A 13,416-nucleotide genomic window follows, 5' to 3' on the forward strand; every position below is an offset into this window, starting at 1 on the left:
TTCTACAAGGACAGCAGAATAAACCACATTGTGGCACACAGCAATGTAGGATTCTTCTGACAGGTTTTAAAATGCAGCAAAACTTTGTCAAGTGAGATTTACAAACCAAACCAAAGCCCACCCACCCCACCTGGAACAACCTCCCCTCTGTAAACAACCATTCTCAATCCTCAGGATCCCTCCCCATAATAGCAGCGTAACTGTACATCAATCAAACTTCTCACTGAAGAATAATATATAATTAAGTCACTGCGTCAGAAACAGGAACTATTGCAACAGTTGTATTTTTACAAAAGAATAGGTGCGGTGAAAGCATTGGCTGTGTGTAAATGTGCCATAAATACTTCTGACTGATCCTGTTTCCTTACCCAAATTCCATAGATTTGAACACTTGGCAGAGCACAGACCTGTGGACACAAATTCCCTTTAGCTCTCATGAAACAGAGAATGCATAAAAATTAGAATGCAAGGAACAAAATAGAGATTCCTAGGAGAGGATAAAATCTGAATGTGTATTTTATTAAAAAAAAAACAAACCCCAAACCATGTTTAGTTATTAGAATTGCACCACTGGTAAAATGATGTAAAAGAAATCTAAGGAGGAAAAGAAGGATCTGTATGATAAGAATGTGCAATGGGAAAAAGCATGCATTGGTTTATAATGATATAATTATGTAATTTATTATATAATTAATTCACACTGCAACTGTTCTAGTCAAATAAAAAAACTCAATGCAGCTATTTTCTCAAAGAAGCAAAATGTGATTTTCTATTTGTTATCAATCTCAATTATTCACTACAGATTTTTTTCTGTATGATCCACTGCTAGCTGAAAATTTTCCACAAAACCTCATAAGATTGAGAATTTTCCTTTTAAAACAACGATTTTTTTTTAAAATCCTTTATGTATATATACCTTTTTTTGGCCTAATGTATTAAGTGGTCATTCTTTTGCACATAAATGGTGTATTCCCAAAAGGATATTTTAATCTCTGCTAAGCCTAGAAGCAATCTTTAACTAAAAAAATGAAAAATAATAATAAAAAAAATGCTACTTGCCTACTATAAGTCTCACTTAAATTTAATGACTAAAATATTGTGTGTAACTGCTTTTGAAATCTGTAGGCAGGCAACTTTGCAAATACCTAATAAACTTGTGGTGTTTCTTAAGCACTTAGATTTAATCAGTATTTTCCAGATGGGGATGCTGGATGAATCTCTAGCCTCAAGAACACTGACATCCCCATGTGCATACAGTGTGATGAGATTTTAATAGGATAATTCCTGTCCACATTTCAGGGGTAGAACAGAAATTTCCCGATGGTTACTGGAAAGAATATTAGATATTTGGGACAGTAATTCAAGAAAAATTATTCTAATTTCAGTATATTCCTTATTTTGTTATTTGTAAATCTCAAGATGATGAATTAAATCTTTAGTGCATCATAAAAGTTATTTAAAAACAAACACTTGATTATTATAAATCAAAGCCTTAACCACACCAGGATCTAGTAGATTTTCATAACAGACAGCCAGAATAATAGCCAATCCACTTTCCTACAGTTTAGTTGGCAAACCTGCTCTTTCTTTTACTAATTAAAGGTAACCATACCTCCCTTCAGAAAGCATTACAGAAGGGAACACTTCAGTTTAAATTCTAGGAAAGTGTTTGCAGAAAAAATATCTGCCTCTTTAACCTTTTGTGTTGTTGTTTTTTGTTGTTTTGTCTTTTGTTTATTTTATTACAATGTATTTGTGCTGAATAGGTTTTAATTGAAAATTGTCTATAACGCTGTGGGTTGTTTTACTATAAACCAACTTCGGATGCCAAGTAATCTCACAATTTAGCTGGGTATACACAAATACTGGGAAAACCCCCAGATTTAGACCTGTGATAGGAGGAAAAGTGATGCAATACTGTATCTCTACTTACTTTTCAAAATTAATTGGGGTTTCAGTATATGAGTTCTAGTGGAAAATGATTCCATTTTGGTAATATCTCTCCTGCCTGGTTTACATGAGGTCCCGTCTGCAAGACAGCAATTGCAATTTTTATGCTTACTATTTTTTTCCACTACTTTCTCTTTCATGCTAACGCTTCCAGAGCAGTCATGGATGCTGTGAGGAGAATATCAAAAGAATGCTCTGGAAACTTTGCCTGACTACCTTTTTAAGTAAAGCTGGAAAAAAGAAGTTCTAAACTACACAATTGCTACTTGTCAATTCCTGAGGGAAAGATCACAGAAGAATCACAGATTTGTTAGGGGTGGAAGGGCCCTCTGCAGATCACCCTGGCTAAAGTAGTCACCTGGAGCAGATGAAATAGGAATAGTGTGGATATGAATTTGGGATGGCTCTAGAAAGGGAGACTCCATGCTCTCCTTGTGCAGCTGCTCCCTGCTACCCTCATGGAAAGAAGCTCTTCCTCGTGTTGAGGCAGAACTCTTGGTTTAATTTACAGTCATTGCTCCTCGTCCTGTCGCTGGGCATCGTTGAGGAGTCTGGCACCATCCTCTGACACGCCTTAGAAAAATTTTTATTCGTTAATGAAATCCCTCCTCAGTCTTCCCTTTCCAGACTAACCAGGCCCAGCTCCTAAAGCCTCTCCTCAACACTATATGAAGGTATTTATCGATTGCAAGCCTCTTGTGAGCAGCATTTTAAGGCCTGTGGCCTCTTTCCTCCTCTGCAGCCCGGAGCGCTCACATTTAACGTGGTGCGGAGGCTCTGCTTCTCCCAGCCCTGAGCTTAAACACCATTTGTGGGTTCAGTTTCATGTCTTTTTGTTCCCATGCGGCTCTTTCAGACTTGTTTTCAGCCTGCAGGGCCGGCGGGACGACCGCCCGCCTGCGCCCTTTGTTCGCCGAGGGAAGAGGGCGGGAGGCGGCAAGCGCGCGGCCGCCGCCAGCGTAAGGGGGCGAAGGGCGTTGCCCGCGCGGGAACGCGCACCGCGAGGCACCCGGGAACGCGCGCCGCCCTCCCTCCCTCCCTCCCTCCCGGCCGCGCTGGGCGGGTGCCCGGTGGAGGCGGCGGAGCCTCCGGTGAGGCTTGCGGCGGCCGGGGCTGTGCGGGGCCAGGGCGGGGCGGCGGACCCTCCGGTGAGGGTCGGCGGGGAGCGGTGGGGCGGAGGGCCGGGGCGGGGTGGGAGCTGAGCCGGGGTTTCCCGGGCGGGCAGCACGGGCGGGGCGGAGGGAGGAAGGGAAGGAGGGAGGTTCATCGCGCCCAGGCTGTCGCTGCTCGATGGCTGCGGGGAGCTGAGCGGGCTGAGGAGGAGTCGAGACCCAACGACACCCCCTCCCCCGCGGATCCCTCCTTCCCGCTTGGCACTGCCGCCTTCCCCGGGACCCACCGGGCGCAGCGCGGGCGGCTCCCCTGCTCCTCCTCCTCCTCCGCCCCCCTTCCCTCCCCAGGCCGGCGGGACGCGGGCAGGACCGCGGGCGGCGGACGGACCGGCCCGGTTCATGAGCAGCGGCCGGGAGGGCAGGTAATCGTGTGAGGGGTGCGGGGAGGGCCGGGGTCCCTCAGAACGCGTTTCCCGCCCGCCGAGTCCTAGCCGGCCCCACCCCGGTGCCATCTTCCCTCGGCTCCCCCTCAGCCTCGCTCCTTCCCCTCCCCCGCGCTTCCTCCTCCTGCCGCACTTCTCTTTTCCCTCTCCTTTCCTCCCCTGTCCTCCCCTTCCGCCGCTGCACTGGGGGCCTCCCGGGCCGCCCCCTCCTCATCGCCTCATTTCTCGGCGACCCTCGGTATGGTGGGGTTGGAAATAGCCCCCCCCCCCTCCCCCGCGCTTCCCACCTCCTGGGGCTCCAGCTTCCCCTAAAAAAGAAGTGTGTTTGTAGCTGGAGGAGGAGGGGAAAAAGGTGGGGGTGGGACTGATTCCCTCTCGGAGGCTTCCAGGCGAAAAGGGAGGAGACCTCGGATCTTGCGGGGTTCCATTTTTAATTATAATTATGCTGTAGTGGTCTTTGCTAGACGGTTTTGGGGTTTTGTCTTAAGCCACAAAAGGCGAGTATCCCGAGCGATCCAGCCGGCAGAGGGACTATTTTGAGAGAGATTCAAAGGAAAAAAAAAAAAACCAACCCAAACCAGTAGTGTGGCTGCTGTAATGGTGGAAAACTGATTAAAGAGGAGCCGGGGGTGAGACAAACAGGGTAAGGCTGCTTCCAGCACCCCCAGCCAGCCGAGGGCTCGCAGATGGGGATCATGCTGGGTGTGCTGGGCGAGGGAGGGGTAGGGAAGGTTTTGTTCTCGTTAGAACCGGAACAGAGGATGGATTCAAACCGCATATTTGTTCCCCCATGTATTACGGTGCTGCATATTTTTGTGTGCCCGTAGCAGCGATAATGAAGATCATGGAGGGTGTTTGCTACAATAAAAAGATGGAGTTTTCTCCTTGGAAATGCTTGAGTTCCCAGCTTTTTATCGAAAGGATTTCAGCGTTATTTTTTTATCCATACGAGGAATATTGAATTTTAGTGTAGGATTTTTAATCCTACAGCTTTGTAGGGAACGAAGACGTGTAAAGCCTTGTGTGTAAATATGAAAGAGATGAGGCGTTTTATTAACAAAAAAATCTTATCCAGAAGAAAATCAGAACGATGTAGAGGTTGTTGTAAGATGTCAATTTATCATTCCTGAAGATGAACTGAAATTTTAACGAATGTGATTTTTCATTATTCTTTAACAAAGTCATGGCTAGGACTCGTTTTAAACCAAGCATCCTTTCTAGGATGTGCCGACTGCCACGTTATTATGTATTGTCTCCACAGGAGGAAATAGGAGGAAAGGACTGTAAATGTAAGGCTTAAGTGATTATTGAAACAGCTTTTGAGAATTGTTGGCTCAACTTGGAGAGGTGATTTAAGACCGAAAAATTAAACGTTTAGCTGCTGTAGGATATCAGCAGCTAATAGTGAGAAATTTATCCCATATTTTAAGCTGATCGGGACACCAGGATGTGAATTAAGACAAAATGCTGTCGATGTGTATGTGTAAAACGTGTGAGGAAACGAAGATGATGTGTTAATACCTAAATCCGTCCCTAAATGTGATAGATGAGATTTTATTTCTCTCCTTTGTGTGCTTGAGGAGAGGAGAAGAAGGGGTGATAATAGTGTAGTTGTTTTGGTGGCTGCATATTAGCCAGGGTGTCTGTTTGATTTTCTTTTTGCTGTGAATGAATGGATCTCTCTGTGCCTGGGCCCAGTAGCTGCAACAAGATGGCGTTTGCAGCAAGGCAGCTCTCATTTTTCAACTCCTCCTCACCCCAGCTTTGCCAAAGTAGATCTTATTTCGTAATCGTGTTTTAGATTTACTTTCTCGTTCTCTTTGCTTTCTTCTGTTCTGGGGTGGGGGTAAGAGAAGCATTTGGAAGATTGCTGCAAGAGATCTGTGGGGGTTTTTTTTCCTAATTTTTGTGAGCTCCTCCGGATAGGAAATGGGTGGGAGGAGTAAATAGTTTTATCGAAATGTTCACATAGGCTCTTAACTGAATAAAGGGGTGACACAATTTTCGTTTTTACCTTGCAGTACCTACTTAACACCACCAAAATCTTCCTCGTTTTTATTAAGCCTGTTGCTAAAAACCGGTTTTTAAATGTAGAGCACAGGTATACAAAGGCCGCTGGGCCGTGGGTCTCTGCTGGCCAGGTAATCATCAGATGAGAGCCTTTGCATACAGGTGTCTTTCTGTGACACAAAAGAGTCTCCTGTCTGCTTCAGAACACTCACAATTTGTGGAGGGTTTAAGACTGCTGCTGACCTAGAATTACTGCCATCCTCTGGATAACTGTTCTTTTAATGGTCAAGAATCAAAAAGGCTTGGGGGATGTTAAAACAGTTCTGTGTCTGAGTAGTCTGTTTCAAAATGACATTACAAATTTCTGAAGCCATTTACATGTATTTTTTAGTGTCTTTTGACAATAGAAAAGAAAGAGAAAAATGGACTTTTGATTTGTAACTCCTGTGGTATTTCACTATAGTGCCAAACTCTTTAACTTTGGTAGCCTAAATAAAATAGCTCAGTTAATATTTGATATACTGAAATCAAGCTTAATATGCTTCTCAGCAAGAAAAATAACAAATGCTTGTTATGTCTCCTGTATTCAAGTGACCTCCAAACTTTAGATAATTTCAAACATTTTAGTACTGTTTATCTATTACTTAATGTGTAATCAGTTGTTTGTTAGTTTATTGTAGTAACCCAGCTGTAGCTGATGCAGAAGGAAGCTGGGAAGCAGCAGAGCTGATTTTCAGTTGAGCCTTCTGGTGCTGGTGGGTTTTTTTTGATTAAAAACAACAACAAATAAAACCCCAAAACAAAACAAAAAAACACCAAAACCAAAGAAAAGCTGAAATTAGCTGAGTGCATTTTCCTCCTCTGGTGTTTCAAGAACTTTTTTTCTTTTTTTTTTTTTTTTAATTAAGAATACTGTCTAGTAAACTGTTAGTTCCATTTGATGTTAATGTCCTGTTAAACCTGAAATTACTGGGCTTTTTTCAAAAAAAGGAGCAAAGTGAAATGAGATTCTGTTTTGGGTAAGATGAATTACGTTTATCCTTGTTGAGTTCTTGCAGCTGCTAAGTCAGTATGTAGCAGGCATCCTAGCATGAAATCTTTGACAACATGGTAAATTAAAATTCCACAGGAAATCTTAGCAGAAGCGTTTTTTAAATCACCACTGTGCCTCATGGAAATGTGGAGATGCTTCTATTTGGATTTAATGAGAATTCTTGTGAAAGTAATCAATGAAGTTCTCTATAATCAGGGAGTGGATAGAATTTTGTGTAGCATTATTCTTAATATCATCCCAGAAGAAACACTGCATAGCTATTAAAAATTTAAAACTTGAACTATTAAACTGGTTTACTTAGAATAAAAAAACCCTTCAATTAATGCAATTTCAAACCCTTTAATTATAGTAGAAATATATATTGTGTTTGTAGGATGCCTTTTCCTGAAATGAAGCAAGATGTTGGCTGCGCTGCGTAACTTCCTGTTGCTTTGGAGGCTTCGATCTGGTCATGTGGAAAACAGCTAAACTGCTTCTTAAATAGTAACTTAGTTGCAGTTTCTCAATCCCTGGAAAACCAGATGCCAATTCATCTGAAACTATTGTTGTTTTTGTAGATTCCTACCAGGCCTGGAGCTGTGGTTGGGGATGTTAACCAAGTGTTGAGTTCAGCTGGTTTTATAGTTACTGCAATAAAAAATTGGGCTTTGTTGTTTGTGCTCCATGAAACCAGTGGTAGATTTGTCTCCTCTACTCCAGGCTCAGCTCATGTTCTAGGCACTGAATTGGATTAAATTCTTACTGTCCATGGATTTTGGCTCTCAGCATTAGTGGATTTGTAATTGATATTCTCAATTTTAATATCCAGTTTTAGCCATATGGCACACCGTATTGTCTCAGCAATTGCATTTAGCACTGCTTTGTTATGAACAAGTTGAGATGGGAAATTGGGCATTCCAGTTGTTTAATTACCCTTAGGTGAGTTGTCCTTGGAGTCTCTCACAAGTCTGTGGTCATGGCAGAATTTTAGATGGGGTCTTTTTTTTTAACAGGATTTTACAGGTTATGTTGCCAAAAAAAATAAATAAACAAACCTTAAAAGCAGCTTGCTTGCATTAATGAAATGTTTCTTAAGGATGTGACTGAAGATAAAGTAGACATTTTTTGAAGGGAGTCTTTTGGTTGCTTTAAGTACAGACTGAAAAAAGAATACATACTCCATTCAAAATGGTTTTTTTTTCTCCCCACTGATAAAGTTGGAACTAGTATGAGCCAAGGTCATGATAAAAAACAAAAATACCCCCAAGCCCCTGTGTTTATATTTAACATAGTGTCTCAATTTATTATTTCTTCACAGGGTGTCCAGTGTGCTGGGGATTTTGTGAGTGTGGATTTGTTTTTCACAAAACAGAAACATATGCCGAATCCATAGATACTTGAGCCAACTGGTAGTTGAGCAGAACATTAAGAGGTTTTTAAAAGCTTTGAGCTGGATATGAGAAGTACCTTTACTTGAGATGCCAAAACAATCGACGTAAATTACTGTGGAAGGCTTCCTAATATAAAAATATGGATACTTCAAGATAGGTTTTGAGGCAGAATACTGCATTTTTATTAAAATAGTAGAGGATTTCTGAGTAGAGAGAAAGGAGATGATTAGACTTGGAATAGAAATACACACTTAAAAATAATTTTTTGATCATAAAAATCAGATCTTGGCCTCTTTTTAACAGCTGACCTTCTAAAATGAGTTTGTTGCAATTAATATTTTGTATTAAATACAAAAGAATTAATGTTTGAATGTACTAATGTCCACTGCATTTATTGGGGTGGTGTAGAATGTTATGACTTGTTAGTCTCGAAATATAATGGAGTGTTTCCACCTGTCTGAAGGGTTTGAGTGTACTGGCTACAGTGGTGATGTTTGCCTTGCCCAGTATATTCTTAGAAATGCAGGAATTTTCTATCTTGAACCCAGCTAGGGAGTAATGACAATATTCATGTTTGCCATCTGGAAGCAGCCAAGATGTGGTGTTGCTTGCTATGTATATCTTACGCTCGCTTTTAGTGGGGATGCTGGAATTAGATGCCTACATGGGAATTTTTTTATGCATTAGCCAAAAAAAAATAGTTTTTTGGGGATGTTATGGAAGTGTAATTTGTAAGGAGCCGTGGAAATAATAACTTCTAAATTCTCTCCAGGATTTTCAGCACTGGCCAAAAGCGGCAGAAAATACAGATACGTCCAGGTGTTACGCATGGACCTGGTTATTGATATTTGGGGGTGGACACAGGAATAAGGGCTTGAGAAAGCAGTTAAAAAGCAAATGTTGAGATATCGCTGGATTTAATTCTTGTTAAAATTAGGGTATAAATTTTAAAATTAGGATATAAAATTTATATTTCCAGCAGGTATAAATTGGAATCCTTTGGAAGTTGTTGCAGACATTTTGAAGACCTGGCTTTGGATTAATGAATATGTTCCATCTGTCAGATATGCCATAGTACTTAAGAATTGTTGAAAACAAGGTATTTTTATCATGAAGGGAAGACATGCAGTTATTTCTGCATTTGATTAGAGTGAAGGGTTAAAATTTGATCTTCCTGTGCTGTGTCTATTTTGGAATCCTAATAATGGATAAGTGAAAATGAGGCTGAAGACCTGAGGAAGGTGATCTGAGGGAGCTTAAAGGAGATGAGCTGTAAGGTAGCTCTGCAATTGAAGGTGGTAAAGATAGGCTAAATCTTGGAGTTATTTTCATAGATTGTGTTTAGAACTTGATGAGGGAAAAAATAGTAGCATATAATACAGTGAAGGGAAAGAGGCTGATTTAAAAACTAGATGCATTTTGATATGAAATGTAATTCATTTCTGTAAGTAGTTTGCCTGAAACTACTTCATTAAAAATAAGTATATTAATTTGAGGAGGTAGAATATCAGATTGTCAAATCACTAATTTCTAAAGGTTCTTTGTTTAAAGTGAAATACATTCTTGCTGTTACAAAGATTAATTGAACTGTGTATAGTTAAATATTTTTTTTGTGTTTCTACCTTGATCTGAAGAAGGTTTGCCTACAATTTCATGCCATTTATGTTTATCATGGTTTTTTTCAGATGAGAATATTTTTGATGTCTTCTTGAAAACTGCAGTAATGCCTTCCAGCACTCCCCAAAAAAAGAAAATATTAATTATCTGTAATTAGATAGATTAGATAATTTTTTCTAGGTTTATATAACATGGTCCTATATTCAAAGCTATGTATAGATTTTTGTCACTATTTTAAGCTTGTTCTTTTTTTCCTCCAGCAAAGAGGAAAAAAAAAAGTAAAACCAAAATACTCTCTCTGGAAACTCAGGAGCTCCATCCAGACTCGGCATGCTGTGTATGAAAGTAGGTTTTGGGAATATTTTATCAATTCAGATATCAGTGTTGATTTGGCTCATCCTCATTACAAAATGAAATTGTGTTGGGGATGAGGGAATAAATAAGAAATTTCAAGGCTTTCGGTATGACTTGTATGAGACATGCAGCTGTGGGTGTTGGCCTTCACTGACAGGAAAGGGATGCCTTGTCTTCTGTTACAGTAACCTTAATTACAGCAGCTGATGCCAGTTATTTTCTTTCTTAAAGCGTTTCTGCTGAACTGTTACAGGTGCACATTCTGTGCATCTCAATTTTCTTACTGCACTTCTGGCTTTTTTGCCTGGCTTGGGTTAGATATAAGGAACCATCTTAAAAGTCTTCTCAGGCACATGTGTTTTGTGTTTATCCTGCCATTTCAGGATTTACTAAAATCTGTCAATAAATAGAGGTTATCTTAAATTACTTGCAAAACCATGAAGTTATTTGACAAGCTGAGTGGGTTTTGTTTTATTTTTGTGAAATGTTGAAATTTCAAACACTGAGCTGCTGAAGAATCTTTGTGTGCCTCAAAGTTGGTGTTTAACTTCCATGCATACAGAAATACACATGCCCAGTATTAATGGGGTGTTCCTTACTGAGAGGACTTTCTCACTGGCACATCTGTGTTAATATAGGATATTATCTCGGGTTGCTTTTCCTGAGGGTGACTGGGCAGGATGTTGAGTGTACAGATGCTGTTGGAGATCACATGTCCTGTTCAGATGTGCTTTGCAAACTTGGGGTGTTGGTACCCTTCTGTAATCTGTGGGAAACGTGGCTTTCTTCTGGAACTGGAGAAATTAAATCTCTTAAATAACCCAAACTATTTTGTATTCAGCCTAGCTGTTTGGAGTTTTGTAGGTATTTGAGTGATTTACCAAAACAAATGAGGGATAGGAGGTGGGTCAAAGCTCCAAGGTTAAAACCATACAGAAGATAGTATAAATGTGCCTCTTTTTTTGTTGATGCAGAGATCTTAAAAGTCAATACTTGGTTATCTTCAGTAGTAAAATTTGTAAGGCCAGGCAGAAATGTTCACTTGGTCAACAGTACTTATCAGAAGTCCCTGAATTTACTTTTTAGTTTGAAATGTCTGCAATACTGATATTTTCTAGTAAGATCTTCGTGGTGAAACCCAGTGCAGAATGTCTGGTTTAGTCATATGTGTGAAGTTCTGTCGTGTTTAACTTTATTTAAATTACATTTGAGCTGATACATCTTGGTTAACACCAAGTGGTTCAAGGTGTGTGTTAAACATAACAATGCTTGAATCTCAAAATAAGAAAGTAAACGTGTTTCAGTATCTAAAATATAAAAAAATACTTATAACTATAATACAAAACTTAATACATTTTGTTTCCAGTAAATGACATAACAGAGCTAAACAGAGCAGGCCTACGCCTGCCTCAAGATGCTGAGAATAAATCTGTTTATGGTCCTCTTGCATTTTATTATTTTGGTTCCCAAAACTCTGGGGGACTTTGTTGTCTTTCAGATAGCCTAACAAATGCGTTGGGAGGTTGGTGTGGTAATTTTCTCTGTTCGTCTAGAAAAACAAAGTAGACGTGATAGTCTGCTGAAACCCTTGGTGCTTGAAATAAGCTGATACTGTACTAATTAAGGGGCTGTCTTTGTTGAAACATATGTTTAATATTCCTGTTGCACATTCTTTGTGAAGTGGCAGGACTCTGAGGATAGGCTGCTGTCTGTGTAACAAAGGTGGTGTCTGTACAAAGATCAGGAATGGGCTGGTTGATGCTCATGGCAGTTTAATTGTGCTGTAGGTTACCAAGTCCTGCATTTCACTGCAGCTGTCAGATATTATCTGGCCAGTGCCTGCAAACTCACTGTGCAAGTTCCTTGCTGGAAGTGCTGTGTAGTACTCACAGAAAATAGGACTGAACTGGAACCATTCAATGAATTTAAATCTTGACAAAGTAGTGGGGTCTTCAGTAGGTGCCTCAGGTGTTGGGGAGGGGGGTTTCTGTGTGTGGAAACTCAAATACATAGACACTTTGGACAGGAGGTCAGATTGGTTTGTTTGACTTAAATTGTCCCTTTCTTTTTCTAACCATGGACAGTAGATAAAGTTTCAGCATTTCAGGAAGTACTGAAGTTCAGCATTTCAGGAAGTGCTGTGGTTTATCCCACTGAGTTGCTCACTGCTGCTTGTAGGGTGGGGGAGCTTGCACAGAACTTTCCTGTGGGGCTGGAAGCTCTGGGCACAGCAGTTACATGTGGGAGCCCTCAGCAGCTCCAAACAAGCACCCGGTGCTCATCCACAGAGGCTGTGCTGAGCCTCCAGGGTCAGGGCAGAACCTCAGGAACTCCAGGGCTCAAAAAACCTACCTGGCTGCTGGTTTGGCACCACTTTGCACGTATTTTATTCCATAAAATAGGTGGGGTTGTCTTCTGATGTTTTCAGTTTTGTCTTTATCAGTTAATTCCCTGGTGTAACTTTATTTTTTTTCCTATTTATCATGTTTTCCTCTATATTTTGCTCATCTAACAAGATAGATACCATCTGCAGGAGTGCAGCTGATACTTAAATATTAATGGCAGATGTTTTCAGAGATCATGCAGATCCCTTGGGAAGAGGAATGTCAAAGGATGAAAGCTGGTATTTCCTGCTGTACCTTGGTGCTTTTCTGCTGTGATACTGGCCCTGGGCTGTTCTCTCCTATCAGCACTGAGCATTGTTGTCTTATGTGTTCCCAAACACCACTTCTCAGTCTAATGGATTCAAGGTCTCCTGTGTTACTTGACTTTTCAGCCTCAGCCTTGATTTTCTTGTTCTTCTCTACATTATTTTGTACAAATAGTACATATCAAAATACAGCAATTGGGAGAAATCAATGAGCTACTCAGGGCATAAATAATTGCTATCAAAACTAATGCAGCTGCTTGCACATTGATTAAAGATGGGGCATGTTGATTTTGGGGCTGGAGAATGAAGTATTGCTCAGACTATTTTGGGTGAGAAGATGAGAGAAATACCATATTTTAATCTCTGCTGAGTATCTTTTATCTGCTGTATGCATGTAATATATTTTGTTGATTTTTAAGGTCCACTGAAATGCTTCTTATCTTCAGACTGGTGCTGGAAAGCAGCTGTTTTTCATGGCGTAGCTAAACTTACTCTAACAGTGCTCTGTTAATCTCTTGCTGAAGATCATTGTGCTGTTTAAACACTGAATTCTTATTTCAGTGAATTAAATGTATTCTGTTTTTTAGATGGGGCTTGGATAAAAATCCTTTACAGGGTTGTAAAGAATGAATATTTTGCTTTTAGCTCATCTCTGAGGCTTTGTACAGTCTGTGTAGCAGAGGCAAAAAGGAGCAGATGGTTTGTTCCAATATCTTAACTATCCTATTTTTGTTGGGGCAGATGTGACAGCAGCTGTGGTGAGAAGGTAGTTATCAAGTCACATCCAGCCTGGTTCGAAGATGGGGTTACTTCTGTTGCTTATGTTGGATGTTTCTTACTATTATTTTTACTTTAT

At 40.5% G+C, this 13,416-nt stretch overlaps 1 protein-coding gene and 1 long non-coding RNA gene across 51 annotated transcripts in view; one reads left to right on the plus strand and one right to left on the minus strand.

The window, feature by feature from the left end:
* Positions 1-265: 265 nt before the first annotated feature.
* On the minus strand, positions 266-2,017 carry LOC111938636 (uncharacterized). Its single transcript, XR_002869045.2, has 2 exons — positions 1,934-2,017; positions 266-407 (listed from the first exon to the last, which is right to left on the minus strand). It is a non-coding gene; the product is annotated as an uncharacterized LOC111938636 (long non-coding RNA).
* Positions 2,018-2,845: 828 nt separating this feature from the next.
* Positions 2,846-13,416, plus strand: part of GNB1 (G protein subunit beta 1) — a 35,226-nt gene continuing 24,655 nt past the window's right edge. For 6 of the 50 annotated variants that reach the window (XM_086860109.1, XM_086860103.1, XM_086860124.1 and 3 more), the window contains exon 1: positions 3,156-3,484. The gene's annotated coding sequence lies outside the window, so the exon portion shown is untranslated. Of the gene's footprint in view, positions 3,099-3,143; positions 3,485-3,701; positions 4,149-13,416 lie in introns of those variants that run through there. The other 44 variants (XM_086860120.1, XM_086860111.1, XM_086860122.1 and 41 more) reach the window with 29 other exon arrangements.

This window comes from Cyanistes caeruleus, chromosome 22 (assembly GCF_971803275.1).
Source record: "Cyanistes caeruleus chromosome 22, bCyaCae1.hap1.1, whole genome shotgun sequence".
NCBI classification, from domain to species: Eukaryota; Metazoa; Chordata; class Aves; order Passeriformes; family Paridae; genus Cyanistes; species Cyanistes caeruleus.